Source organism: Triturus cristatus, chromosome 11 (genome assembly GCF_964204655.1).
Source record: "Triturus cristatus chromosome 11, aTriCri1.1, whole genome shotgun sequence".
In the NCBI taxonomy this organism is placed as follows: Eukaryota; Metazoa; Chordata; class Amphibia; order Caudata; family Salamandridae; genus Triturus; species Triturus cristatus.
The window spans coordinates 1,140,496,501-1,140,522,965 of record NC_140594.1 but is presented as its reverse complement, the minus strand read 5'-3'; the positions used below and the strand labels follow the sequence as shown (position 1 = coordinate 1,140,522,965).

The following is a 26,465-nucleotide window of genomic DNA, read 5'->3' as shown; positions in this document are numbered from 1 at the left end:
CCAGGAGAATGATAAGAGCAGAACGAAAAGGCAAGAATGACATTCAAAGCATGCCCAGAAAAACGTGTGATGGTCCCACCAGTCATTTATGCTTATAATTGGGTATCTTTACTTTCAAAGTATGGGGTTGATCCTTTGGCGATCACTCTCTTGTATTTCAGCAGAGACAGATAGTTGAGAAGTCTTTTCTCACATAGCTAGCACAAGCCTGCGCTTTTCCTTGCTGGTAGCGTGGAAATGACAGATTGGTCCTCAGAAGAAAAAACAAGATATATTATAGCAGAGGATGGTTTCGATCCATCGACCTCTGGGTTATGGGCCCAGCACGCTTCCGCTGCGCCACTCTGCTCCCTTGTAAAAGTTTTCTCTTTATGCAGATGAGGAGCTTTCAGCGAAGTGGCGAGGGATTGGTGGGTCTCGCTCCTCATTTGCCTAAGCATGCTGCAATGTATGCTGGGTGCAGAAAATCTTCATCTTCTCGTCTCACAGTCAGTCATAACTGAAAGTGCAGACCCTCTTGGGAACTAGCAGTTTCAGGCCTTTACCAAGATAGCAGCTCTCTAACCCTCTCCTCTCTCTTTGATCCTAGCGCTAGCATGCTCAGGATTTGATTTTAACTGGGAGCCAGAGATCTACCCGGTGAGGGCTTGCCCGGTGTGAGGCTTTTGAGCGTTTGGGAGCGTTCGGGACGTGAGGACATTGGACAGGAAATGTTGCCATCTTGAAATATCCAACCTTCCTGCTGTCGTGAGAGGCTCTTTCCATGGACATCTGCCTCTTGGAGTCCTCTCAACTTGCTCTCTGATATAACATTTTGTGAGCTGCAGTTACATCCGATGGCTACAAGGTGGCGCTGCATTCAGGTGAGAGAACAAGTGTGCACAAAATCGTTGGGGACTTTTGCCAGATTCATCGGTGGATCTTGCCTACTTTTATTCACATGCTAGATATTGCCTAGAAATGCTTTTTAATATAGAGATGCTAGAGTTAGAATGTCTGGTCGGGGTTCAGCCCTTTCATTGTCTACCGCCCGCAACATATTTATTACCAGCACATGTGAGTGGTGACTCTGCTTTTTGGAAAATAGCATCTAATAGGACAATGAATGTAGCAGATGGGGCGATTGAGATGCCTGCCTAAGTATTTCATTTTTTTTTTAATTTAACGTCTGATTAATCTGTTCATGATATTTCCGTTTTGTGACATGTTGCATTAAAACAAATCCTGCTTGGAGAACATATAAAAATTTGCACTGCATTGGCCGGGAATCGAACCCGGGTCAACTGCTTGGGAAGCAGCTATACTCACCACTATACCACCAACGCCCTATGATGTGGGTGCTCTCGGTTCTAAAGATTACAACCCCGAGTTCAATGACTATCTTGCACCAGTTTCAATGGTGCATTTGGTTTGGATACCAACATGAAAAGCAGTAGAAAGTTTCTTGTAGAGGGTAAGAAACTGGGGATTGAAACCAAGGCCAAATCTGTGCAGAAGAGAAGAAATGGAAAGCAGTAGTACAAATAGTGGAAATGAACATATTTAGGCAGCATTGGAAGCAAAGCAGCGAAGAGAAAGAGAGTGCCTTCCATGAAATGCCCAGGAGAATGATAAGAGCAGAACGAAAAGGCAAGAATGACATTCAAAGCATGCCCAGAAAAACGTGTGACGGTCCCACCAGTCATTTATGCTTATAATTGGGTATCTTTACTTTCAAAGTATGGGGTTGATCCTTTGGCGATCACTCTCTTGTATTTCAGCAGAGACAGATAGTTGAGAAGTCTTTTCTCACATAGCTAGCACAAGCCTGCGCTTTTCCTTGCTGGTAGCGTGGAAATGACAGATTGGTCCTCAGAAGAAAAAACAAGAAATATTATAGCAGAGGATGGTTTCGAACCATCGACCTCTGGGTTATGGGCCCAGCACGCTTCCGCTGCGCCACTCTGCTCCCTTGTAAAAGTGTTCTCTTTGTGCAGATGAGGAGCTTTCAGCGAAGTGGCGAGGGATTGGTGGGTCTCGCTCCTCATTTGCCTAAGCATGCTGCAATGTATGCTGGGTGCAGAAAATCTTCATCTTCTCGTCTCACAGTCAGTCATAACTGAAAGTGCAGACCCTCTTGGGAACTAGCAGTTTCAGGCCTTTACCAAGATAGCAGCTCTCTAACCCTCTCCTCTCTCTTTGATCCTAGCGCTAGCATGCTCAGGATTTGATTTTAACTGGGAGCCAGAGATCTACCCGGTGAGGGCTTGCCCGGTGTGAGGCTTTTGAGCGTTTGGGAGCGTTCGGGACGTGAGGACGTTGGACAGGAAATGTTGCCATCTTGAAATATCCAACCTTCCTGCTGTCGTGAGAGGCTCTTTCCATGGACATCTGCCTCTTGGAGTCCTCTCAACTTGCTCTCTGATATAACATTTTGTGAGCTGCAGTTACATCCGATGGCTACAAGGTGGCGCTGCATTCAGGTGAGAGAACAAGTGTGCACAAAATCGTTGGGGACTTTTGCCAGATTCATCGGTGGATCTTGCCTACTTTTATTCACATGCTAGATATTGCCTAGAAATGCTTTTTAATATTAGAGATGCTAGAGTTAGAATGTCTGGTCGGGGTTCAGCCCTTTCATTGTCTACCGCCCGCAACATATTTATTACCAGCACATGTGAGTGGTGACTCTGCTTTTTGGAAAATAGCATCTAATAGGACAATGAATGTAGCAGATGGGGCGATCGAGATGCCTGCCTAAGTATTTCATTTTTTTTTTAATTTAACGTCTGATTAATCTGTTCATGATATTTCCGTTTTGTGACATGTTGCATTAAAACAAATCCTGCTTGGAGAACATATAAAAATTTGCACTGCATTGGCCGGGAATCGAACCCGGGTCAACTGCTTGGGAAGCAGCTATACTCACCACTATACCACCAACGCCCTATGATGTGGGTGCTCTCGGTTCTAAAGATTACAACCCCGAGTTCAATGACTATCTTGCACCAGTTTCAATGGTGCATTTGGTTTAGATACCAACATGAAAAGCAGTAGAAAGTTTCTTGTAGAGGGTAAGAAACTGGGGATTGAAACCAAGGCCAAATCTGTGCAGAAGAGAAGAAATGGAAAGCAGTAGTACAAATAGTGGAAATGAACATATTTAGGCAGCATTGGAAGCAAAGCAGCGAAGAGAAAGAGAGTGCCTTCCATGAAATGCCCAGGAGAATGATAAGAGCAGAACGAAAAGGCAAGAATGACATTCAAAGCATGCCCAGAAAAACGTGTGATGGTCCCACCAGTCATTTATGCTTATAATTGGGTATCTTTACTTTCAAAGTATGGGGTTGATCCTTTGGCGATCACTCTCTTGTATTTCAGCAGAGACAGATAGTTGAGAAGTCTTTTCTCACATAGCTAGCACAAGCCTGCGCTTTTCCTTGCTGGTAGCGTGGAAATGACAGATTGGTCCTCAGAAGAAAAAACAAGATATATTATAGCAGAGGATGGTTTCGATCCATCGACCTCTGGGTTATGGGCCCAGCACGCTTCCGCTGCGCCACTCTGCTCCCTTGTAAAAGTTTTCTCTTTATGCAGATGAGGAGCTTTCAGCGAAGTGGCGAGGGATTGGTGGGTCTCGCTCCTCATTTGCCTAAGCATGCTGCAATGTATGCTGGGTGCAGAAAATCTTCATCTTCTCGTCTCACAGTCAGTCATAACTGAAAGTGCAGACCCTCTTGGGAACTAGCAGTTTCAGGCCTTTACCAAGATAGCAGCTCTCTAACCCTCTCCTCTCTCTTTGATCCTAGCGCTAGCATGCTCAGGATTTGATTTTAACTGGGAGCCAGAGATCTACCCGGTGAGGGCTTGCCCGGTGTGAGGCTTTTGAGCGTTTGGGAGCGTTCGGGACGTGAGGACATTGGACAGGAAATGTTGCCATCTTGAAATATCCAACCTTCCTGCTGTCGTGAGAGGCTCTTTCCATGGACATCTGCCTCTTGGAGTCCTCTCAACTTGCTCTCTGATATAACATTTTGTGAGCTGCAGTTACATCCGATGGCTACAAGGTGGCGCTGCATTCAGGTGAGAGAACAAGTGTGCACAAAATCGTTGGGGACTTTTGCCAGATTCATCGGTGGATCTTGCCTACTTTTATTCACATGCTAGATATTGCCTAGAAATGCTTTTTAATATAGAGATGCTAGAGTTAGAATGTCTGGTCGGGGTTCAGCCCTTTCATTGTCTACCGCCCGCAACATATTTATTACCAGCACATGTGAGTGGTGACTCTGCTTTTTGGAAAATAGCATCTAATAGGACAATGAATGTAGCAGATGGGGCGATTGAGATGCCTGCCTAAGTATTTCATTTTTTTTTTAATTTAACGTCTGATTAATCTGTTCATGATATTTCCGTTTTGTGACATGTTGCATTAAAACAAATCCTGCTTGGAGAACATATAAAAATTTGCACTGCATTGGCCGGGAATCGAACCCGGGTCAACTGCTTGGGAAGCAGCTATACTCACCACTATACCACCAACGCCCTATGATGTGGGTGCTCTCGGTTCTAAAGATTACAACCCCGAGTTCAATGACTATCTTGCACCAGTTTCAATGGTGCATTTGGTTTGGATACCAACATGAAAAGCAGTAGAAAGTTTCTTGTAGAGGGTAAGAAACTGGGGATTGAAACCAAGGCCAAATCTGTGCAGAAGAGAAGAAATGGAAAGCAGTAGTACAAATAGTGGAAATGAACATATTTAGGCAGCATTGGAAGCAAAGCAGCGAAGAGAAAGAGAGTGCCTTCCATGAAATGCCCAGGAGAATGATAAGAGCAGAACGAAAAGGCAAGAATGACATTCAAAGCATGCCCAGAAAAACGTGTGACGGTCCCACCAGTCATTTATGCTTATAATTGGGTATCTTTACTTTCAAAGTATGGGGTTGATCCTTTGGCGATCACTCTCTTGTATTTCAGCAGAGACAGATAGTTGAGAAGTCTTTTCTCACATAGCTAGCACAAGCCTGCGCTTTTCCTTGCTGGTAGCGTGGAAATGACAGATTGGTCCTCAGAAGAAAAAAAAAGAAATATTATAGCAGAGGATGGTTTCGAACCATCGACCTCTGGGTTATGGGCCCAGCACGCTTCCGCTGCGCCACTCTGCTCCCTTGTAAAAGTGTTCTCTTTATGCAGATGAGGAGCTTTCAGCGAAGTGGCGAGGGATTGGTGGGTCTCGCTCCTCATTTGCCTAAGCATGCTGCAATGTATGCTGGGTGCAGAAAATCTTCATCTTCTCGTCTCACAGTCAGTCATAACTGAAAGTGCAGACCCTCTTGGGAACTAGCAGTTTCAGGCCTTTACCAAGATAGCAGCTCTCTAACCCTCTCCTCTCTCTTTGATCCTAGCGCTAGCATGCTCAGGATTTGATTTTAACTGGGAGCCAGAGATCTACCCGGTGAGGGCTTGCCCGGTGTGAGGCTTTTGAGCGTTTGGGAGCGTTCGGGACGTGAGGACGTTGGACAGGAAATGTTGCCATCTTGAAATATCCAACCTTCCTGCTGTCGTGAGAGGCTCTTTCCATGGACATCTGCCTCTTGGAGTCCTCTCAACTTGCTCTCTGATATAACATTTTGTGAGCTGCAGTTACATCCGATGGCTACAAGGTGGCGCTGCATTCAGGTGAGAGAACAAGTGTGCACAAAATCGTTGGGGACTTTTGCCAGATTCATCGGTGGATCTTGCCTACTTTTATTCACATGCTAGATATTGCCTAGAAATGCTTTTTAATATAGAGATGCTAGAGTTAGAATGTCTGGTCGGGGTTCAGCCCTTTCATTGTCTACCGCCCGCAACATATTTATTACCAGCACATGTGAGTGGTGACTCTGCTTTTTGGAAAATAGCATCTAATAGGACAATGAATGTAGCAGATGGGGCGATCGAGATGCCTGCCTAAGTATTTCATTTTTTTTTTAATTTAACGTCTGATTAATCTGTTCATGATATTTCCGTTTTGTGACATGTTGCATTAAAACAAATCCTGCTTGGAGAACATATAAAAATTTGCACTGCATTGGCCGGGAATCGAACCCGGGTCAACTGCTTGGGAAGCAGCTATACTCACCACTATACCACCAACGCCCTATGATGTGGGTGCTCTCGGTTCTAAAGATTACAACCCCGAGTTCAATGACTATCTTGCACCAGTTTCAATGGTGCATTTGGTTTAGATACCAACATGAAAAGCAGTAGAAAGTTTCTTGTAGAGGGTAAGAAACTGGGGATTGAAACCAAGGCCAAATCTGTGCAGAAGAGAAGAAATGGAAAGCAGTAGTACAAATAGTGGAAATGAACATATTTAGGCAGCATTGGAAGCAAAGCAGCGAAGAGAAAGAGAGTGCCTTCCATGAAATGCCCAGGAGAATGATAAGAGCAGAACGAAAAGGCAAGAATGACATTCAAAGCATGCCCAGAAAAACGTGTGACGTTCCCACCAGTCATTTATGCTTATAATTGGGTATCTTTACTTTCAAAGTATGGGGTTGATCCTTTGGCGATCACTCTCTTGTATTTCAGCAGAGACAGATAGTTGAGAAGTCTTTTCTCACATAGCTAGCACAAGCCTGCGCTTTTCCTTGCTGGTAGCGTGGAAATGACAGATTGGTTCTCAGAAGAAAAAACAAGAAATATTATAGCAGAGGATGGTTTCGATCCATCGACCTCTGGGTTATGGGCCCAGCACGCTTCCGCTGCGCCACTCTGCTCCCTTGTAAAAGTGTTCTCTTTATGCAGAGGAGGAGCTTTCAGCGAAGTGGCGAGGGATTGGTGGGTCTCGCTCCTCATTTGCCTAAGCATGCTGCAATGTATGCTGGGTGCAGAAAATCTTCATCTTCTCGTCTCACAGTCAGTCATAACTGAAAGTGCAGACCCTCTTGGGAACTAGCAGTTTCAGGCCTTTACCAAGATAGCAGCTCTCTAACCCTCTCCTCTCTCTTTGATCCTAGCGCTAGCATGCTCAGGATTTGATTTTAACTGGGAGCCAGAGATCTACCCGGTGAGGGCTTGCCCGGTGTGAGGCTTTTGAGCATTTGGGAGCGTTCGGGACGTGAGGACATTGGACAGGAAATGTTGCCATCTTGAAATATCCAACCTTCCTGCTGTCGTGAGAGGCTCTTTCCATGGACATCTGCCTCTTGGAGTCCTCTCAACTTGCTCTCTGATATAACATTTTGTGAGCTGCAGTTACATCCGATGGCTACAAGGTGGCGCTGCATTCAGGTGAGAGAACAAGTGTGCACAAAATCGTTGGGGACTTTTGCCAGATTCATCGGTGGATCTTGCCTACTTTTATTCACATGCTAGATATTGCCTAGAAATGCTTTTTAATATAGAGATGCTAGAGTTAGAATGTCTGGTCGGGGTTCAGCCCTTTCATTGTCTACCGCCCGCAACATATTTATTACCAGCACATGTGAGTGGTGACTCTGCTTTTTGGAAAATAGCGTCTAATAGGACAATTAATGTAGCAGATGGGGCGATCGAGGTGCCTGCCTAAGTATTTCATTTTTTTTTTAATTTAACGTCTGATAAATCTGTTCATGATATTTCCGTTTTGTGACATGTTGCATTAAAACAAATCCTGCTTGGAGAACATATAAAAATTAGCACTGCATTGGCCGGGAATCGAACCCGGGTCAACTGCTTGGGAAGCAGCTATGCTCACCACTATACCACCAACACCCTATGATGTGGGTGCTCTCGGTTCTAAAGATTACAACCCCGAGTTCAATGACTATCTTGCACCAGTTTCAATGGTGCATTTGGTTTAGATACCAACATGAAAAGCAGTAGAAAGTTTCTTGTAGAGGGTAAGGAACTGGGGATTGAAACCAAGGCCAAATCTGTGCAGAAGAGAAGAAATGGAAAGCAGTAGTACAAATAGTGGAAATGAACATATTTAGGCAGCATTGGAAGCAAAGCAGCGAAGAGAAAGAGAGTGCCTTCCATGAAATGCCCAGGAGAATGATAAGAGCAGAACGAAAAGGCAAGAATGACATTCAAAGCATGCCCAGAAAAACGTGTGACGGTCCCACCAGTCATTTATGCTTATAATTGGGTATCTTTACTTTCAAAGTATGGGGTTGATCCTTTGGCGATCACTCTCTTGTATTTCAGCAGAGACAGATAGTTGAGAAGTCTTTTCTCACATAGCTAGCACAAGCCTGCGCTTTTCCTTGCTGGTAGCGTGGAAATGACAGATTGGTCCTCAGCAGAAAAAACAAGAAATATTATAGCAGAGGATGGTTTCGATCCATCGACCTCTGGGTTATGGGCCCAGCACGCTTCCGCTGCGCCACTCTGCTCCCTTGTAAAAGTATTCTCTTTATGCAGATGAGGAGCTTTCAGCGAAGTGGCGAGGGATTGGTGGGTCTCGCTCCTCATTTGCCTAAGCATGCTGCAATGTATGCTGGGAGCAGAAAATCTTCATCTTCTCGTCTCACAGTCAGTCATAACTGAAAGTGCAGACCCTCTTGGGAACTAGCAGTTTCAGGCCTTTACCAAGATAGCAGCTCTCTAACCCTCTCCTCTCTCTTTGATCCTAGCGCTAGCATGCTCAGGATTTGATTTTAACTGGGAGCCAGAGATCTACCCGGTGAGGGCTTGCCCGGTGTGAGGCTTTTGAGCGTTTGGGAGCGTTCGGGACGTGAGGACGTTGGACAGGAAATGTTGCCATCTTGAAATATCCAACCTTCCTGCTGTCGTGAGAGGCTCTTTCCATGGACATCTGCCTCTTGGAGTCCTCTCAACTTGCTCTCTGATATAACATTTTGTGAGCTGCAGTTACATCCGATGGCTACAAGGTGGCGCTGCATTCAGGTGAGAGAACAAGTGTGCACAAAATCGTTGGGGACTTTTGCCAGATTCATCGGTGGATCTTGCCTACTTTTATTCACATGCTAGATATTGCCTAGAAATGCTTTTTAATATAGAGATGCTAGAGTTAGAATGTCTGGTCGGGGTTCAGCCCTTTCATTGTCTACCGCCCGCAACATATTTATTACCAGCACATGTGAGTGGTGACTCTGCTTTTTGGAAAATAGCATCTAATAGGACAATGAATGTAGCAGATGGGGCGATCGAGATGCCTGCCTAAGTATTTCATTTTTTTTTTAATTTAACGTCTGATTAATCTGTTCATGATATTTCCGTTTTGTGACATGTTGCATTAAAACAAATCCTGCTTGGAGAACATATAAAAATTTGCACTGCATTGGCCGGGAATCGAACCCGGGTCAACTGCTTGGGAAGCAGCTATACTCACCACTATACCACCAACGCCCTATGATGTGGGTGCTCTCGGTTCTAAAGATTACAACCCCGAGTTCAATGACTATCTTGCACCAGTTTCAATGGTGCATTTGGTTTAGATACCAACATGAAAAGCAGTAGAAAGTTTCTTGTAGAGGGTAAGAAACTGGGGATTGAAACCAAGGCCAAATCTGTGCAGAAGAGAAGAAATGGAAAGCAGTAGTACAAATAGTGGAAATGAACATATTTAGGCAGCATTGGAAGCAAAGCAGCGAAGAGAAAGAGAGTGCCTTCCATGAAATGCCCAGGAGAATGATAAGAGCAGAACGAAAAGGCAAGAATGACATTCAAAGCATGCCCAGAAAAACGTGTGACGTTCCCACCAGTCATTTATGCTTATAATTGGGTATCTTTACTTTCAAAGTATGGGGTTGATCCTTTGGCGATCACTCTCTTGTATTTCAGCAGAGACAGATAGTTGAGAAGTCTTTTCTCACATAGCTAGCACAAGCCTGCGCTTTTCCTTGCTGGTAGCGTGGAAATGACAGATTGGTTCTCAGAAGAAAAAACAAGAAATATTATAGCAGAGGATGGTTTCGATCCATCGACCTCTGGGTTATGGGCCCAGCACGCTTCCGCTGCGCCACTCTGCTCCCTTGTAAAAGTGTTCTCTTTATGCAGAGGAGGAGCTTTCAGCGAAGTGGCGAGGGATTGGTGGGTCTCGCTCCTCATTTGCCTAAGCATGCTGCAATGTATGCTGGGTGCAGAAAATCTTCATCTTCTCGTCTCACAGTCAGTCATAACTGAAAGTGCAGACCCTCTTGGGAACTAGCAGTTTCAGGCCTTTACCAAGATAGCAGCTCTCTAACCCTCTCCTCTCTCTTTGATCCTAGCGCTAGCATGCTCAGGATTTGATTTTAACTGGGAGCCAGAGATCTACCCGGTGAGGGCTTGCCCGGTGTGAGGCTTTTGAGCATTTGGGAGCGTTCGGGACGTGAGGACATTGGACAGGAAATGTTGCCATCTTGAAATATCCAACCTTCCTGCTGTCGTGAGAGGCTCTTTCCATGGACATCTGCCTCTTGGAGTCCTCTCAACTTGCTCTCTGATATAACATTTTGTGAGCTGCAGTTACATCCGATGGCTACAAGGTGGCGCTGCATTCAGGTGAGAGAACAAGTGTGCACAAAATCGTTGGGGACTTTTGCCAGATTCATCGGTGGATCTTGCCTACTTTTATTCACATGCTAGATATTGCCTAGAAATGCTTTTTAATATAGAGATGCTAGAGTTAGAATGTCTGGTCGGGGTTCAGCCCTTTCATTGTCTACCGCCCGCAACATATTTATTACCAGCACATGTGAGTGGTGACTCTGCTTTTTGGAAAATAGCGTCTAATAGGACAATTAATGTAGCAGATGGGGCGATCGAGGTGCCTGCCTAAGTATTTCATTTTTTTTTTAATTTAACGTCTGATAAATCTGTTCATGATATTTCCGTTTTGTGACATGTTGCATTAAAACAAATCCTGCTTGGAGAACATATAAAAATTAGCACTGCATTGGCCGGGAATCGAACCCGGGTCAACTGCTTGGGAAGCAGCTATGCTCACCACTATACCACCAACACCCTATGATGTGGGTGCTCTCGGTTCTAAAGATTACAACCCCGAGTTCAATGACTATCTTGCACCAGTTTCAATGGTGCATTTGGTTTAGATACCAACATGAAAAGCAGTAGAAAGTTTCTTGTAGAGGGTAAGGAACTGGGGATTGAAACCAAGGCCAAATCTGTGCAGAAGAGAAGAAATGGAAAGCAGTAGTACAAATAGTGGAAATGAACATATTTAGGCAGCATTGGAAGCAAAGCAGCGAAGAGAAAGAGAGTGCCTTCCATGAAATGCCCAGGAGAATGATAAGAGCAGAACGAAAAGGCAAGAATGACATTCAAAGCATGCCCAGAAAAACGTGTGACGGTCCCACCAGTCATTTATGCTTATAATTGGGTATCTTTACTTTCAAAGTATGGGGTTGATCCTTTGGCGATCACTCTCTTGTATTTCAGCAGAGACAGATAGTTGAGAAGTCTTTTCTCACATAGCTAGCACAAGCCTGCGCTTTTCCTTGCTGGTAGCGTGGAAATGACAGATTGGTCCTCAGCAGAAAAAACAAGAAATATTATAGCAGAGGATGGTTTCGATCCATCGACCTCTGGGTTATGGGCCCAGCACGCTTCCGCTGCGCCACTCTGCTCCCTTGTAAAAGTATTCTCTTTATGCAGATGAGGAGCTTTCAGCGAAGTGGCGAGGGATTGGTGGGTCTCGCTCCTCATTTGCCTAAGCATGCTGCAATGTATGCTGGGAGCAGAAAATCTTCATCTTCTCGTCTCACAGTCAGTCATAACTGAAAGTGCAGACCCTCTTGGGAACTAGCAGTTTCAGGCCTTTACCAAGATAGCAGCTCTCTAACCCTCTCCTCTCTCTTTGATCCTAGCGCTAGCATGCTCAGGATTTGATTTTAACTGGGAGCCAGAGCTCTACCCGGTGAGGGCTTGCCCGGTGTGAGGCTTTTGAGCGTTTGGGAGCGTTCGGGACGTGAGGACGTTGGACAGGAAATGTTGCCATCTTGAAATACCCAACCTTCCTGCTGTCGTGAGAGGCTCTTTCCATGGACATCTGCCTCTTGGAGTCCTCTCAACTTGCTCTCTGATATAACATTTTGTGAGCTGCAGTTACATCCGATGGCTACAAGGTGGCGCTGCATTCAGGTGAGAGAACAAGTGTGCACAAAATCGTTGGGGACTTTTGCCAGATTCATCGGTGGATCTTGCCTACTTTTATTCACATGCTAGATATTGCCTAGAAATGCTTTTTAATATAGAGATGCTAGAGTTAGAATGTCTGGTCGGGGTTCAGCCCTTTCATTGTCTACCGCCCGCAACATATTTATTACCAGCACATGTGAGTGGTGACTCTGCTTTTTGGAAAATAGCATCTAATAGGACAATGAATGTAGCAGATGGGGCGATCGAGATGCCTGCCTAAGTATTTCATTTTTTTTTTAATTTAACGTCTGATTAATCTGTTCATGATATTTCCGTTTTGTGACATGTTGCATTAAAACAAATCCTGCTTGGAGAACATATAAAAATTTGCACTGCATTGGCCGGGAATCGAACCCGGGTCAACTGCTTGGGAAGCAGCTATGCTCACCACTATACCACCAACGCCCTATGATGTGGTTGCTCTCGGTTCTAAAGATTACAACCCCGAGTTCAATGACTATCTTGCACCAGTTTCAATGGTGCATTTGGTTTAGATACCAACATGAAAAGCAGTAGAAAGTTTCTTGTAGAGGGTAAGGAACTGGGGATTGAAACCAAGGCCAAATCTGTGCAGAAGAGAAGAAATGGAAAGCAGTAGTACAAATAGTGGAAATGAACATATTTAGGCAGCATTGGAAGCAAAGCAGCGAAGAGAAAGAGAGTGCCTTCCATGAAATGCCCAGGAGAATGATAAGAGCAGAACGAAAAGGCAAGAATGACATTCAAAGCATGCCCAGAAAAACGTGTGACGGTCCCACCAGTCATTTATGCTTATAATTGGGTATCTTTACTTTCAAAGTATGGGGTTGATCCTTTGGCGATCACTCTCTTGTATTTCAGCAGAGACAGATAGTTGAGAAGTCTTTTCTCACATAGCTAGCACAAGCCTGCGCTTTTCCTTGCTGGTAGCATGGAAATGACAGATTGGTTCTCAGAAGAAAAAACAAGAAATATTATAGCAGAGGATGGTTTCGATCCATCGACCTCTGGGTTATGGGCCCAGCACGCTTCCGCTGCGCCAGTCTGCTCCCTTGTAAAAGTGTTCTCTTTATGCAGAGGAGGAGCTTTCAGCGAAGTGGCGAGGGATTGGTGGGTCTCGCTCCTCATTTGCCTAAGCATGCTGCAATGTATGCTGGGTGCAGAAAATCTTCATCTTCTCGTCTCACAGTCAGTCATAACTGAAAGTGCAGACCCTCTTGGGAACTAGCAGTTTCAGGCCTTTACCAAGATAGCAGCTCTCTAACCCTCTCCTCTCTCTTTGATCCTAGCGCTAGCATGCTCAGGATTTGATTTTAACTGGGAGCCAGAGATCTACCCGGTGAGGGCTTGCCCGGTGTGAGGCTTTTGAGTGTTTGGGAGCGTTCGGGATGTGAGGACATTGGACAGGAAATGTTGCCATCTTGAAATATCCAACCTTCCTGCTGTCGTGAGAGGCTCTTTCCATGGACATCTGCTTCTTGGAGTCCTCTCAACTTGCTCTCTGATATAACATTTTGTGAGCTGCAGTTACATCCGATGGCTACAAGGTGGCGCTGCATTCAGGTGAGAGAACAAGTGTGCACAAAATCGTTGGGGACTTTTGCCAGATTCATCGGTGGATCTTGCCTACTTTTATTCACATGCTAGATATTGCCTAGAAATGCTTTTTAATATAGAGATGCTAGAGTTAGAATGTCTGGTCGGGGTTCAGCCCTTTCATTGTCTACCGCCCGCAACATATTTATTACCAGCACATGTGAGTGGTGACTCTGCTTTTTGGAAAATAGCATCTAATAGGACAATGAATGTAGCAGATGGGGCGATCGAGATGCCTGCCTAAGTATTTCATTTTTTTTTTAATTTAACGTCTGATTAATCTGTTCATGATATTTCCGTTTTGTGACATGTTGCATTAAAACAAATCCTGCTTGGAGAACATATAAAAATTTGCACTGCATTGGCCGGGAATCGAACCCGGGTCAACTGCTTGGGAAGCAGCTATACTCACCACTATACCACCAACGCCCTATGATGTGGGTGCTCTCGGTTCTAAAGATTACAACCCCGAGTTCAATGACTATCTTGCACCAGTTTCAATGGTGCATTTGGTTTAGATACCAACATGAAAAGCAGTAGAAAGTTTCTTGTAGAGGGTAAGAAACTGGGGATTGAAACCAAGGCCAAATCTGTGCAGAAGAGAAGAAATGGAAAGCAGTAGTACAAATAGTGGAAATGAACATATTTAGGCAGCATTGGAAGCAAAGCAGCGAAGAGAAAGAGAGTGCCTTCCATGAAATGCCCAGGAGAATGATAAGAGCAGAACGAAAAGGCAAGAATGACATTCAAAGCATGCCCAGAAAAACGTGTGACGTTCCCACCAGTCATTTATGCTTATAATTGGGTATCTTTACTTTCAAAGTATGGGGTTGATCCTTTGGCGATCACTCTCTTGTATTTCAGCAGAGACAGATAGTTGAGAAGTCTTTTCTCACATAGCTAGCACAAGCCTGCGCTTTTCCTTGCTGGTAGCGTGGAAATGACAGATTGGTTCTCAGAAGAAAAAACAAGAAATATTATAGCAGAGGATGGTTTCGATCCATCGACCTCTGGGTTATGGGCCCAGCACGCTTCCGCTGCGCCACTCTGCTCCCTTGTAAAAGTGTTCTCTTTATGCAGAGGAGGAGCTTTCAGCGAAGTGGCGAGGGATTGGTGGGTCTCGCTCCTCATTTGCCTAAGCATGCTGCAATGTATGCTGGGTGCAGAAAATCTTCATCTTCTCGTCTCACAGTCAGTCATAACTGAAAGTGCAGACCCTCTTGGGAACTAGCAGTTTCAGGCCTTTACCAAGATAGCAGCTCTCTAACCCTCTCCTCTCTCTTTGATCCTAGCGCTAGCATGCTCAGGATTTGATTTTAACTGGGAGCCAGAGATCTACCCGGTGAGGGCGAGGCTTTTGAGCGTTTGGGAGCGTTCGGGACGTGAGGACATTGGACAGGAAATGTTGCCATCTTGAAATATCCAACCTTCCTGCTGTCGTGAGAGGCTCTTTCCATGGACATCTGCCTCTTGGAGTCCTCTCAACTTGCTCTCTGATATAACATTTTGTGAGCTGCAGTTACATCCGATGGCTACAAGGTGGCGCTGCATTCAGGTGAGAGAACAAGTGTGCACAAAATCGTTGGGGACTTTTGCCAGATTCATCGGTGGATCTTGCCTACTTTTATTCACATGCTAGATATTGCCTAGAAATGCTTTTTAATATAGAGATGCTAGAGTTAGAATGTCTGGTCGGGGTTCAGCCCTTTCATTGTCTACCGCCCGCAACATATTTATTACCAGCACATGTGAGTGGTGACTCTGCTTTTTGGAAAATAGCGTCTAATAGGACAATTAATGTAGCAGATGGGGCGATCGAGGTGCCTGCCTAAGTATTTCATTTTTTTTTTAATTTAACGTCTGATTAATCTGTTCATGATATTTCCGTTTTGTGACATGTTGCATTAAAACAAATCCTGCTTGGAGAACATATAAAAATTAGCACTGCATTGGCCGGGAATCGAACCCGGGTCAACTGCTTGGGAAGCAGCTATGCTCACCACTATACCACCAACGCCCTATGATGTGGGTGCTCTCGGTTCTAAAGATTACAACCCCGAGTTCAATGACTATCTTGCACCAGTTTCAATGGTGCATTTGGTTTAGATACCAACATGAAAAGCAGTAGAAAGTTTCTTGTAGAGGGTAAGGAACTGGGGATTGAAACCAAGGCCAAATCTGTGCAGAAGAGAAGAAATGGAAAGCAGTAGTACAAATAGTGGAAATGAACATATTTAGGCAGCATTGGAAGCAAAGCAGCGAAGAGAAAGAGAGTGCCTTCCATGAAATGCCCAGGAGAATGATAAGAGCAGAACGAAAAGGCAAGAATGACATTCAAAGCATGCCCAGAAAAACGTGTGACGGTCCCACCAGTCATTTATGCTTATAATTGGGTATCTTTACTTTCAAAGTATGGGGTTGATCCTTTGGCGATCACTCTCTTGTATTTCAGCAGAGACAGATAGTTGAGAAGTCTTTTCTCACATAGCTAGCACAAGCCTGCGCTTTTCCTTGCTGGTAGCGTGGAAATGACAGATTGGTCCTCAGAAGAAAAAACAAGAAATATTATAGCAGAGGATGGTTTCGATCCATCGACCTCTGGGTTATGGGCCCAGCACGCTTCCGCTGCGCCACTCTGCTCCCTTGTAAAAGTGTTCTCTTTATGCAGATGAGGAGCTTTCAGCAAAGTGGCGAGGGATTGGTGGGTCTCGCTCCTCATTTGCCTAAGCATGCTGCAATGTATGCTGGGAGCAGAAAATCTTCATCTTCTCGTCTCACAGTCAGTCATAACTGAAAGTGCAGACCCTCTTGGGAACTAGCAGTTTCAGGCCTTTACCAAGATAGCAGCTCTCTAACCCTCTCCTCTCTCTTTGATCCTAGCGCTAGCATGCTCAGGATTTGATTTTAACTGGGAGCCAGAGCTCTACCCGGTGAGGGCTTGCCCGGTGTGAGGCTTTTGAGCGTTTGGGAGCGTTCGGGACGTGAGGCCGTTGGACAGGAAATGTTGCCATCTTGAAATACCCAACCTTCCTGCTGTCGTGAGAGGCTCTTTCCATGGACATCTGCCTCTTGGAGTCCTCTCAACTTGCTCTCTGATATAACATTTTGTGAGCTGCAGTTACATCCGATGGCTACAAGGTGGCGCTGCATTCAGGTGAGAGAACAAGTGTGCACAAAATCGTTGGGGACTTTTGCCAGATTCATCGGTGGATCTTGCCTACTTTTATTCACATGCTAGATATTGCCTAGAAATGCTTTTTAATATAGAGATGCTAGAGTTAGAATGTCTGGTCGGGGTTCAGCCCTTTCATTGTCTACCGCCCGCAACATATTTATTACCAGCACATGTGAGTGGTGACTCTGCTTTTTGGAAAATAGCATCTAATAGGACAATGAATGTAGCAGATGGGGCGATCGAGATGCCTGCCTAAGTATTTCATTTTTTTTTTAATTTAACGTCTGATTAATCTGTTCATGATATTTCCGTTTTGTGACATGTTGCATTAAAACAAATCCTGCTTGGAGAACATATAAAAATTTGCACTGCATTGGCCGGGAATAGAACCCGGGTCAACTGCTTGGGAAGCAGCTATGCTCACCACTATACCACCAACGCCCTATGATGTGGTTGCTCTCGGTTCTAAAGATTACAACCCCGAGTTCAATGACTATCTTGCACCAGTTTCAATGGTGCATTTGGTTTAGATACCAACATGAAAAGCAGTAGAAAGTTTCTTGTAGAGGGTAAGGAACTGGGGATTGAAACCAAGGCCAAATCTGTGCAGAAGAGAAGAAATGGAAAGCAGTAGTACAAATAGTGGAAATGAACATATTTAGGCAGCATTGGAAGCAAAGCAGCGAAGAGAAAGAGAGTGCCTTCCATGAAATGCCCAGGAGAATGATAAGAGCAGAACGAAAAGGCAAGAATGACATTCAAAGCATGCCCAGAAAAACGTGTGACGGTCCCACCAGTCATTTATGCTTATAATTGGGTATCTTTACTTTCAAAGTATGGGGTTGATCCTTTGGCGATCACTCTCTTGTATTTCAGCAGAGACAGATAGTTGAGAAGTCTTTTCTCACATAGCTAGCACAAGCCTGCGCTTTTCCTTGCTGGTAGCGTGGAAATGACAGATTGGTTCTCAGAAGAAAAAACAAGAAATATTATAGCAGAGGATGGTTTCGATCCATCGACCTCTGGGTTATGGGCCCAGCACGCTTCCGCTGCGCCAGTCTGCTCCCTTGTAAAAGTGTTCTCTTTATGCAGAGGAGGAGCTTTCAGCGAAGTGGCGAGGGATTGGTGGGTCTCGCTCCTCATTTGCCTAAGCATGCTGCAATGTATGCTGGGTGCAGAAAATCTTCATCTTCTCGTCTCACAGTCAGTCATAACTGAAAGTGCAGACCCTCTTGGGAACTAGCAGTTTCAGGCCTTTACCAAGATAGCAGCTCTCTAACCCTCTCCTCTCTCTTTGATCCTAGCGCTAGCATGCTCAGGATTTGATTTTAACTGGGAGCCAGAGATCTACCCGGTGAGGGCTTGCCCGGTGTGAGGCTTTTGAGTGTTTGGGAGCGTTCGGGATGTGAGGACATTGGACAGGAAATGTTGCCATCTTGAAATATCCAACCTTCCTGCTGTCGTGAGAGGCTCTTTCCATGGACATCTGCTTCTTGGAGTCCTCTCAACTTGCTCTCTGATATAACATTTTGTGAGCTGCAGTTACATCCGATGGCTACAAGGTGGCGCTGCATTCAGGTGAGAGAACAAGTGTGCACAAAATCGTTGGGGACTTTTGCCAGATTCATCGGTGGATCTTGCCTACTTTTATTCACATGCTAGATATTGCCTAGAAATGCTTTTTAATATAGAGATGCTAGAGTTAGAATGTCTGGTCGGGGTTCAGCCCTTTCATTGTCTACCGCCCGCAACATATTTATTACCAGCACATGTGAGTGGTGACTCTGCTTTTTGGAAAATAGCATCTAATAGGACAATTAATGTAGCAGATGGGGCGATCGAGATGCCTGCCTAAGTATTTCATTTTTTTTTTAATTTAACGTCTGATTAATCTGTTCATGATATTTCCGTTTTGTGACATGTTGCATTAAAACAAATCCTGCTTGGAGAACATATAAAAATTTGCACTGCATTGGCCGGGAATCGAACCCGGGTCAACTGCTTGGGAAGCAGCTATGCTCACCACTATACCACCAACGCCCTATGATGTGGGTGCTCTCGGTTCTAAAGATTACAACCCCGAGTTCAATGACTATCTTGCACCAGTTTCAATGGTGCATTTGGTTTAGATACCAACATGAAAAGCAGTAGAAAGTTTCTTGTAGAGGGTAAGGAACTGGGGATTGAAACCAAGGCCAAATCTGTGCAGAAGAGAAGAAATGGAAAGCAGTAGTACAAATAGTGGAAATGAACATATTTAGGCAGCATTGGAAGCAAAGCAGCGAAGAGAAAGAGAGTGCCTTCCATGAAATGCCCAGGAGAATGATAAGAGCAGAACGAAAAGGCAAGAATGACATTCAAAGCATGCCCAGAAAAACGTGTGACGGTCCCACCAGTCATTTATGCTTATAATTGGGTATCTTTACTTTCAAAGTATGGGGTTGATCCTTTGGCGATCACTCTCTTGTATTTCAGCAGAGACAGATAGTTGAGAAGTCTTTTCTCACATAGCTAGCACAAGCCTGCGCTTTTCCTTGCTGGTAGCGTGGAAATGACAGATTGGTCCTCAGAAGACAAAACAAGAAATATTATAGCAGAGGATGGTTTCGATCCATCGACCTCTGTGTTATGGGCCCAGCACGCTTCCGCTGCGCCACTCCGCTCCCTTGTAAAAGTGTTCTCTTTATGCAGATGAGGAGCTTTCAGCGAAGTGGCGAGGGATTGGTGGGTCTCGCTCCTCATTTGCCTAAGCATGCTGCAATGTATGCTGGGTGCAGAAAATCTTCATCTTCTCGTCTCACAGTAAGTCCTAACTGAAAGTGCAGACCCTCTTGGGAACTAGCAGTTTCAGGCCTTTACCAAGATAGCAGCTCTCTAACCCTCTCCTCTCTCTTTGATCCTAGCGCTAGCATGCTCAGGATTTGATTTTAACTGGGAGCCAGAGATCTACCCGGTGAGGGCTTGTCCGGTGTGAGGCTTTTGAGCGTTTGGGAGCGTTCGGGATGTGAGGACATTGGACAGGAAATGTTGCCATCTTGAAATATCCAACCTTCCTGCTGTCGTGAGAGGCTCTTTCCATGGACATCTGCCTCTTGGAGTCCTCTCAACTTGCTCTCTGATATAACATTTTGTGAGCTGCAGTTACATCCGATGGCTACAAGGTGGCGCTGCATTCAGGTGAGAGAACAAGTGTGCACAAAATCGTTGGAGACTTTTGCCAGATTCATCGGTGGATCTTGCCTACTTTTATTCACATGCTAGATATTGCCTAGAAATGCTTTTTAATATAGAGATGCTAGAGTTAGAATGTCTGGTCGGGGTTCAGCCCTTTCATTGTCTACCGCCCGCAACATATTTATTACCAACACATGTGAGTGGTGACTCTGCTTTTTGGAAAATAGCATCTAATAGGACAATTAATGTAGCAGATGGGGCGATCGAGATGCCTGCCTAAGTATTTCATTTTTTTTTAAATTTAACGTCTGATTAATCTGTTCATGATATTTCCGTTTTGTGACATGTTGCATTAAAACAAATCCTGCTTGGAGAACATATAAAAATTTGCACTGCATTGGCTGGGAATCGAACCCGGGTCAACTGCTTGGGAAGCAGCTATGCTCACCACTATACCTCCAACGCCCTATGATGTGGGTGCTCTCGGTTCTAAAGATTACAACCCCGAGTTCAATGACTATCTTGCACCAGTTTCAATGGTGCATTTGGTTTAGATACCAACATGAAAAGCAGTAGAAAGTTTCTTGTAGAGGGTAAGGAACTGGGGATTGAAACCAAGGCCAAATCTGTGCAGAAGAGAAGAAATGGAAAGCAGTAGTGCAAATAGTGGAAATGAACATATTTAGGCAGCATTGGAAGCAAAGCAGCGAAGAGAAAGAGAGTGCCTTCCATGAAATGCCCAGGAGAATGATAAGAGCAGAACGAAAAGGCAAGAATGACATTCAAAGCATGCCCAGAAAAACGTGTGACGGTCCCACCAGTCATTTATGCTTATAATTGGGTATCTTTACTTTCAAAGTATGGGGTTGATCCTTTGGCGATCACTCTCTTGTATTTCAGCAGAGACAGATAGTTGAGAAGTCTTTTCTCACATAGCTAGCACAAGCCTGCGCTTTTCCTTGCTGGTAGCGTGGAAATGACAGATTGGTCCTCAGAAGAAAAAACAAGAAATATTATAGCAGAGGATGGTTTCGATCCATCGACCTCTGGGTTATGGGCCCAGCACGCTTCCGCTGCGCCACTCTGCTCCCTTGTAAAAGTGTTCTCTTTATGCAGATGAGGAGCTTTCAGCGAAGTGGCGAGGGATTGGTGGGTCTCGCTCCTCATTTGCCTAAGCATGCTGCAATGTATGCTGGGTGCAGAAAATCTTTATCTTCTCGTCTCACAGTAAGTCATAACTGAAAGTGCAGACCCTCTTGGGAACTAGCAGTTTCAGGCCTTTACCAAGATAGCAGCTCTCTAACCCTCTCCTCTCTCTTTGATCCTAGCGCTAGCATGCTCAGGATTTGATTTTAACTGGGAGCCGGAGATCTACCCGGTGAGGGCTTGTCCGGTGTGAGGCTTTTGAGCGTTTGGGAGCGTTCGGGACGTGAGGACATTGGACAGGAAATGTTGCCATCTTGAAATATCCAACCTTCCTGCTTTCGTGAGAGGCTTTTTCCATGGACATCTGCCTCTTGGAGTCCTCTCAACTTGCTCTCTGATATAACATTTTGTGAGCTGCAGTTACATCCGATGGCTACAAGGTGGTGCTGCATTCAGGTGAGAGAACAAGTGTGCACAAAATCGTTGGGGACTTTTGCCAGATTCATTGGTGGATCTTGCCTACTTTTATTCACATGCTAGATATTGCCTAGAAATGCTTTTTAATATAGAGATGCTAGAGTTAGAATGTCTGGTCGGGGTTCAGCCCTTTCATTGTCTACCGCCCGCAACATATTTATTACCAGCACATGTGAGTGGTGACTCTGCTTTTTGGAAAATAGCATCTAATAGGACAATTAATGTAGCAGATGGGGCGATCGAGATGCCTGCCTAAGTATTTCATTTTTTTTTAAATTTAACGTCTGATTAATCTGTTCATGATATTTCCGTTTTGTGACATGTTGCATTAAAACAAATCCTGCTTGGAGAACATATAAAAATTTGCACTGCATTGGCCGGGAATCGAACCCGGGTCAACTGCTTGGGAAGCAGCTATGCTCACCACTATACCACCAACGCCCTATGATGTGGTTGCTCTCGGTTCTAAAGATTACAACCCCGAGTTCAATGACTATCTTGCACCAGTTTCAATGGTGCATTTGGTTTAGATACCAACATGAAAAGCAGTAGAAAGTTTCTTGTAGAGGGTAAGGAACTGGGGATTGAAACCAAGGCCAAATCTGTGCAGAAGAGAAGAAATGGAAAGCAGTAGTACAAATAGTGGAAATGAACATATTTAGGCAGCATTGGAAGCAAAGCAGCGAAGAGAAAGAGAGTGCCTTCCATGAAATGCCCAGGAGAATGATAAGAGCAGAACGAAAAGGCAAGAATGACATTCAAAGCATGCCCAGAAAAACGTGTGATGGTCCCACCAGTCATTTATGCTTATAATTGGGTATCTTTACTTTCAAAGTATGAGGTTGATCCTTTGGCGATCACTCTCTTGTATTTCAGCAGAGACAGATAGTTGAGAAGTCTTTTCTCACGTAGCTAGCACAAGCCTGCGCTTTTCCTTGCTGGTAGCGTGGAAATGACAGATTGGTTCTCAGAAGAAAAAACAAGAAATATTATAGCAGAGGATGGTTTCGATCCATCGACCTCTGGGTTATGGGCCCAACACGCTTCTGCTGCGCCAGTCTGCTCCCTTGTAAAAGTGTTCTCTTTATGCAGAGGAGGAGCTTTCAGCGAAGTGGCGAGGGATTGGTGGGTCTCGCTCCTCATTTGCCTAAGCATGCTGCAATGTATGCTGGGTGCAGAAAATCTTCATCTTCTCGTCTCACAGTCAGTCATAACTGAAAGTGCAGACCCTCTTGGGAACTAGCAGTTTCAGGCCTTTACCAAGATAGCAGCTCTCTAACCCTCTCCTCTCTCTTTGATCCTAGCGCTAGCATGCTCAGGATTTGATTTTAACTGGGAGCCAGAGATCTACCCGGTGAGGGCGAGGCTTTTGAGTGTTTGGGAGCGTTCGGGACGTGAGGACATTGGACAGGAAATGTTGCCATCTAGAAATATCCAACCTTCCTACTGTCGTGAGAGGCTCTTTCCATGGACATCTGCTTCTTGGAGTCCTCTCAACTTGCTCTCTGATATAACATTTTGTGAGCTGCAGTTACATCCGATGGCTACAAGGTGGCACTGCATTCAGGTGAGAGAACAAGTGTGCACAAAATCGTTGGGGACTTTTGCCAGATTCATCGGTGGATCTTGCCTACTTTTATTCACATGCTAGATATTGCCTAGAAATGCTTTTTAATATAGAGATGCTAGAGTTAGAATGTCTGGTCGGGGTTCAGCCCTTTCATTGTCTACCGCCCGCAACATATTTATTACCAGCACATGTGAGTGGTGACTCTGCTTTTTGGAAAATAGCATCTAATAGGACAATTAATGTAGCAGATGGGGCGATCGAGATGCCTGCCTAAGTATTTCATTTTTTTTTAAATTTAACGTCTGATTAATCTGTTCATGATATTTCCGTTTTGTGACATGTTGCATTAAAACAAATCCTGCTTGGAGAACATATAAAAATTTGCACTGCATTGGCCGGGAATCGAACCCGGGTCAACTGCTTGGGAAGCAGCTATGCTCACCACTATACCACCAACGCCCTATGATGTGGTTGCTCTCGGTTCTAAAGATTACAACCCCGAGTTCAATGACTATCTTGCACCAGTTTCAATGGTGCATTTGGTTTAGATACCAACATGAAAAGCAGTAGAAAGTTTCTTGTAGAGGGTAAGGAACTGGGGATTGAAACCAAGGCCAAATCTGTGCAGAAGAGAAGAAATGGAAAGCAGTAGTACAAATAGTGGAAATGAACATATTTAGGCAGCATTGGAAGCAAAGCAGCGAAGAGAAAGAGAGTGCCTTCCATGAAATGCCCAGGAGAATGATAAGAGCAGAACGAAAAGGCAAGAATGACATTCAAAGCATGCCCAGAAAAACGTGTGACGGTCCCACCAGTCATTTATGCTTATAATTGGGTATCTTTACTTTCAAAGTATGAGGTTGATCCTTTGGCGATCACTCTCTTGTATTTCAGCAGAGACAGATAGTTGAGAAGTCTTTTCTCACATAGCTAGCACAAGCCTGCGCTTTTCCTTGCTGGTAGCGTGGAAATGACAGATTGGTTCTCAGAAGAAAAAACAAGAAATATTATAGCAGAGGATGGTTTCGATCCATCGACCTCTGGGTTATGGGCCCAGCACGCTTCTGCTGCGCCAGTCTGCTCCCTTGTAAAAGTGTTCTCTTTATGCAGAGGAGGAGCTTTCAGCGAAGTGGCGAGGGATTGGTGGGTCTCGCTCCTCATTTGCCTAAGCATGCTGCAATGTATGCTGGGTGCAGAAAATCTTCATCTTCTCGTCTCACAGTCAGTCATAACTGAAAGTGCAGACCCTCTTGGGAACTAGCAGTTTCAGGCCTTTACCAAGATAGCAGCTCTCTAACCCTCTCCTCTCTCTTTGATCCTAGCGCTAGCATGCTCAGGATTTGATTTTAACTGGGAGCCAGAGATCTACCCGGTGAGGGGAGGCTTTTGAGTGTTTGGGAGCGTTCGGGACGTGAGGACATTGGACAGGAAATGTTGCCATCTTGAAATATCCAACCTTCCTGCTGTCGTGAGAGGCTCTTTCCATGGACATCTGCTTCTTGGAGTCCTCTCAACTTGCTCTCTGATATAACATTTTGTGAGCTGCAGTTACATCCGATGGCTACAAGGTGGCACTGCATTCAGGTGAGAGAACAAGTGTGCACAAAATCGTTGGGGACTTTTGCCAGATTCATCGGTGGATCTTGCCTACTTTTATTCACATGCTAGATATTGCCTAGAAATGCTTTTTAATATAGAGATGCTAGAGTTAGAATGTCTGGTCGGGGTTCAGCCCTTTCATTGTCTACCGCCCGCAACATATTTATTACCAGCACATGTGAGTGGTGACTCTGCTTTTTGGAAAATAACATCTAATAGGACAATTAATGTAGCAGATGGGGCGATCGAGATGCCTGCCTAAGTATTTCATTTTTTTTTTAATTTAACGTCTGATTAATCTGTTCATGATATTTCCGTTTTGTGACATGTTGCATTAAAACAAATCCTGCTTGGAGAACATATAAAAATTTGCACTGCATTGGCCGGGAATCGAACCCGGGTCAACTGCTTGGGAAGCAGCTATGCTCACCACTATACCACCAACGCCCTATGATGTGGGTGTTCTCGGTTCTAAAGATTACAACCCCGAGTTCAATGACTATCTTGCACCAGTTTCAATGGTGCATTTGGTTTAGATACCAACATGAAAAGCAGTAGAAAGTTTCTTGTAGAGGGTAAGGAACTGGGGATTGAAACCAAGGCCAAATCTGTGCAGAAGAGAAGAAATGGAAAGCAGTAGTACAAATAGTGGAAATGAACATATTTAGGCAGCATTGGAAGCAAAGCAGCGAAGAGAAAGAGAGTGCCTTCCATGAAATGCCCAGGAGAATGATAAGAGCAGAACGAAAAGGCAAGAATGACATTCAAAGCATGCCCAGAAAAACGTGTGACGGTCCCACCAGTCATTTATGCTTATAATTGGGTATCTTTACTTTCAAAGTATGGGGTTGATCCTTTGGCGATCACTCTCTTGTATTTCAGCAGAGACAGATAGTTGAGAAGTCTTTTCTCACATAGCTAGCACAAGCCTGCGCTTTTCCTTGCTGGTAGCGTGGAAATGACAGATTGGTCCTCAGAAGAAAAAACAAGAAATATTATAGCAGAGGATGGTTTCGATCCATCGACCTCTGGGTTATGGGCCCAGCACGCTTCCGCTGCGCCACTCTGCTCCCTTGTAAAAGTGTTCTCTTTATGCAGATGAGGAGCTTTCAGCGAAGTGGCGAGGGATTGGTGGGTCTCGCTCCTCATTTGCCTAAGCATGCTGCAATGTATGCTGGGTGCAGAAAATCTTCATCTTCTCGTCTCACAGTCAGTCATAACTGAAAGTGCAGACCCTCTTGGGAACTAGCAGTTTCAGGCCTTTACCAAGATAGCAGCTCTCTAACCCTCTCCTCTCTCTTTGATCCTAGCGCTAGCATGCTCAGGATTTGATTTTAACTGGGAGCCAGAGATCTACCCGGTGAGGGCTTGCCCGGTGTGAGGCTTTTGAGTGTTTGGGAGCGTTCGGGACGTGAGGACGTTGGACAGGAAATGTTGCCATCTTGAAATATCCAACCTTCCTGCTGTCGTGAGAGGCTCTTTCCATGGACATCTGCTTCTTGGAGTCCTCTCAACTTGCTCTCTGATATAACATTTTGTGAGCTGCAGTTACATCCGATGGCTACAAGGTGGCGCTGCATTCAGGTGAGAGAACAAGTGTGCACAAAATCGTTGGGGACTTTTGCCATATTCATC

At 44.8% G+C, this 26,465-nt stretch overlaps 14 non-coding genes across 14 annotated transcripts; all 14 read right to left on the bottom strand.

The window, feature by feature from the left end:
- Positions 1 to 1,253: 1,253 nt before the first annotated feature.
- On the bottom strand, positions 1,254 to 1,325 carry TRNAG-CCC (transfer RNA glycine (anticodon CCC)). Its single transcript has one exon. It is a non-coding gene; the product is annotated as a tRNA-Gly (tRNA).
- A 1,528-nt stretch (positions 1,326 to 2,853) lies between these two features.
- On the bottom strand, positions 2,854 to 2,925 carry TRNAG-CCC (transfer RNA glycine (anticodon CCC)). The gene has a single exon. It is a non-coding gene; the product is annotated as a tRNA-Gly (tRNA).
- Positions 2,926 to 4,452: 1,527 nt separating this feature from the next.
- On the bottom strand, positions 4,453 to 4,524 carry TRNAG-CCC (transfer RNA glycine (anticodon CCC)). Its single transcript has one exon. It is a non-coding gene; the product is annotated as a tRNA-Gly (tRNA).
- Positions 4,525 to 6,051: 1,527 nt separating this feature from the next.
- On the bottom strand, positions 6,052 to 6,123 carry TRNAG-CCC (transfer RNA glycine (anticodon CCC)). Its single transcript has one exon. It is a non-coding gene; the product is annotated as a tRNA-Gly (tRNA).
- A 1,527-nt stretch (positions 6,124 to 7,650) lies between these two features.
- Positions 7,651 to 7,722, bottom strand: TRNAG-CCC (transfer RNA glycine (anticodon CCC)). The gene has a single exon. It is a non-coding gene; the product is annotated as a tRNA-Gly (tRNA).
- A 1,527-nt stretch (positions 7,723 to 9,249) lies between these two features.
- TRNAG-CCC (transfer RNA glycine (anticodon CCC)) lies at positions 9,250 to 9,321 on the bottom strand. The gene has a single exon. It is a non-coding gene; the product is annotated as a tRNA-Gly (tRNA).
- A 1,527-nt stretch (positions 9,322 to 10,848) lies between these two features.
- On the bottom strand, positions 10,849 to 10,920 carry TRNAG-CCC (transfer RNA glycine (anticodon CCC)). Its single transcript has one exon. It is a non-coding gene; the product is annotated as a tRNA-Gly (tRNA).
- Positions 10,921 to 12,447: 1,527 nt separating this feature from the next.
- Positions 12,448 to 12,519, bottom strand: TRNAG-CCC (transfer RNA glycine (anticodon CCC)). The gene has a single exon. It is a non-coding gene; the product is annotated as a tRNA-Gly (tRNA).
- Positions 12,520 to 14,046: 1,527 nt separating this feature from the next.
- TRNAG-CCC (transfer RNA glycine (anticodon CCC)) lies at positions 14,047 to 14,118 on the bottom strand. Its single transcript has one exon. It is a non-coding gene; the product is annotated as a tRNA-Gly (tRNA).
- A 1,516-nt stretch (positions 14,119 to 15,634) lies between these two features.
- TRNAG-CCC (transfer RNA glycine (anticodon CCC)) lies at positions 15,635 to 15,706 on the bottom strand. The gene has a single exon. It is a non-coding gene; the product is annotated as a tRNA-Gly (tRNA).
- A 3,126-nt stretch (positions 15,707 to 18,832) lies between these two features.
- TRNAG-CCC (transfer RNA glycine (anticodon CCC)) lies at positions 18,833 to 18,904 on the bottom strand. The gene has a single exon. It is a non-coding gene; the product is annotated as a tRNA-Gly (tRNA).
- Positions 18,905 to 22,030: 3,126 nt separating this feature from the next.
- Positions 22,031 to 22,102, bottom strand: TRNAG-CCC (transfer RNA glycine (anticodon CCC)). Its single transcript has one exon. It is a non-coding gene; the product is annotated as a tRNA-Gly (tRNA).
- A 1,516-nt stretch (positions 22,103 to 23,618) lies between these two features.
- TRNAG-CCC (transfer RNA glycine (anticodon CCC)) lies at positions 23,619 to 23,690 on the bottom strand. The gene has a single exon. It is a non-coding gene; the product is annotated as a tRNA-Gly (tRNA).
- Positions 23,691 to 25,205: 1,515 nt separating this feature from the next.
- TRNAG-CCC (transfer RNA glycine (anticodon CCC)) lies at positions 25,206 to 25,277 on the bottom strand. Its single transcript has one exon. It is a non-coding gene; the product is annotated as a tRNA-Gly (tRNA).
- Between the last annotated feature and the right edge of the window lie 1,188 nt (positions 25,278 to 26,465).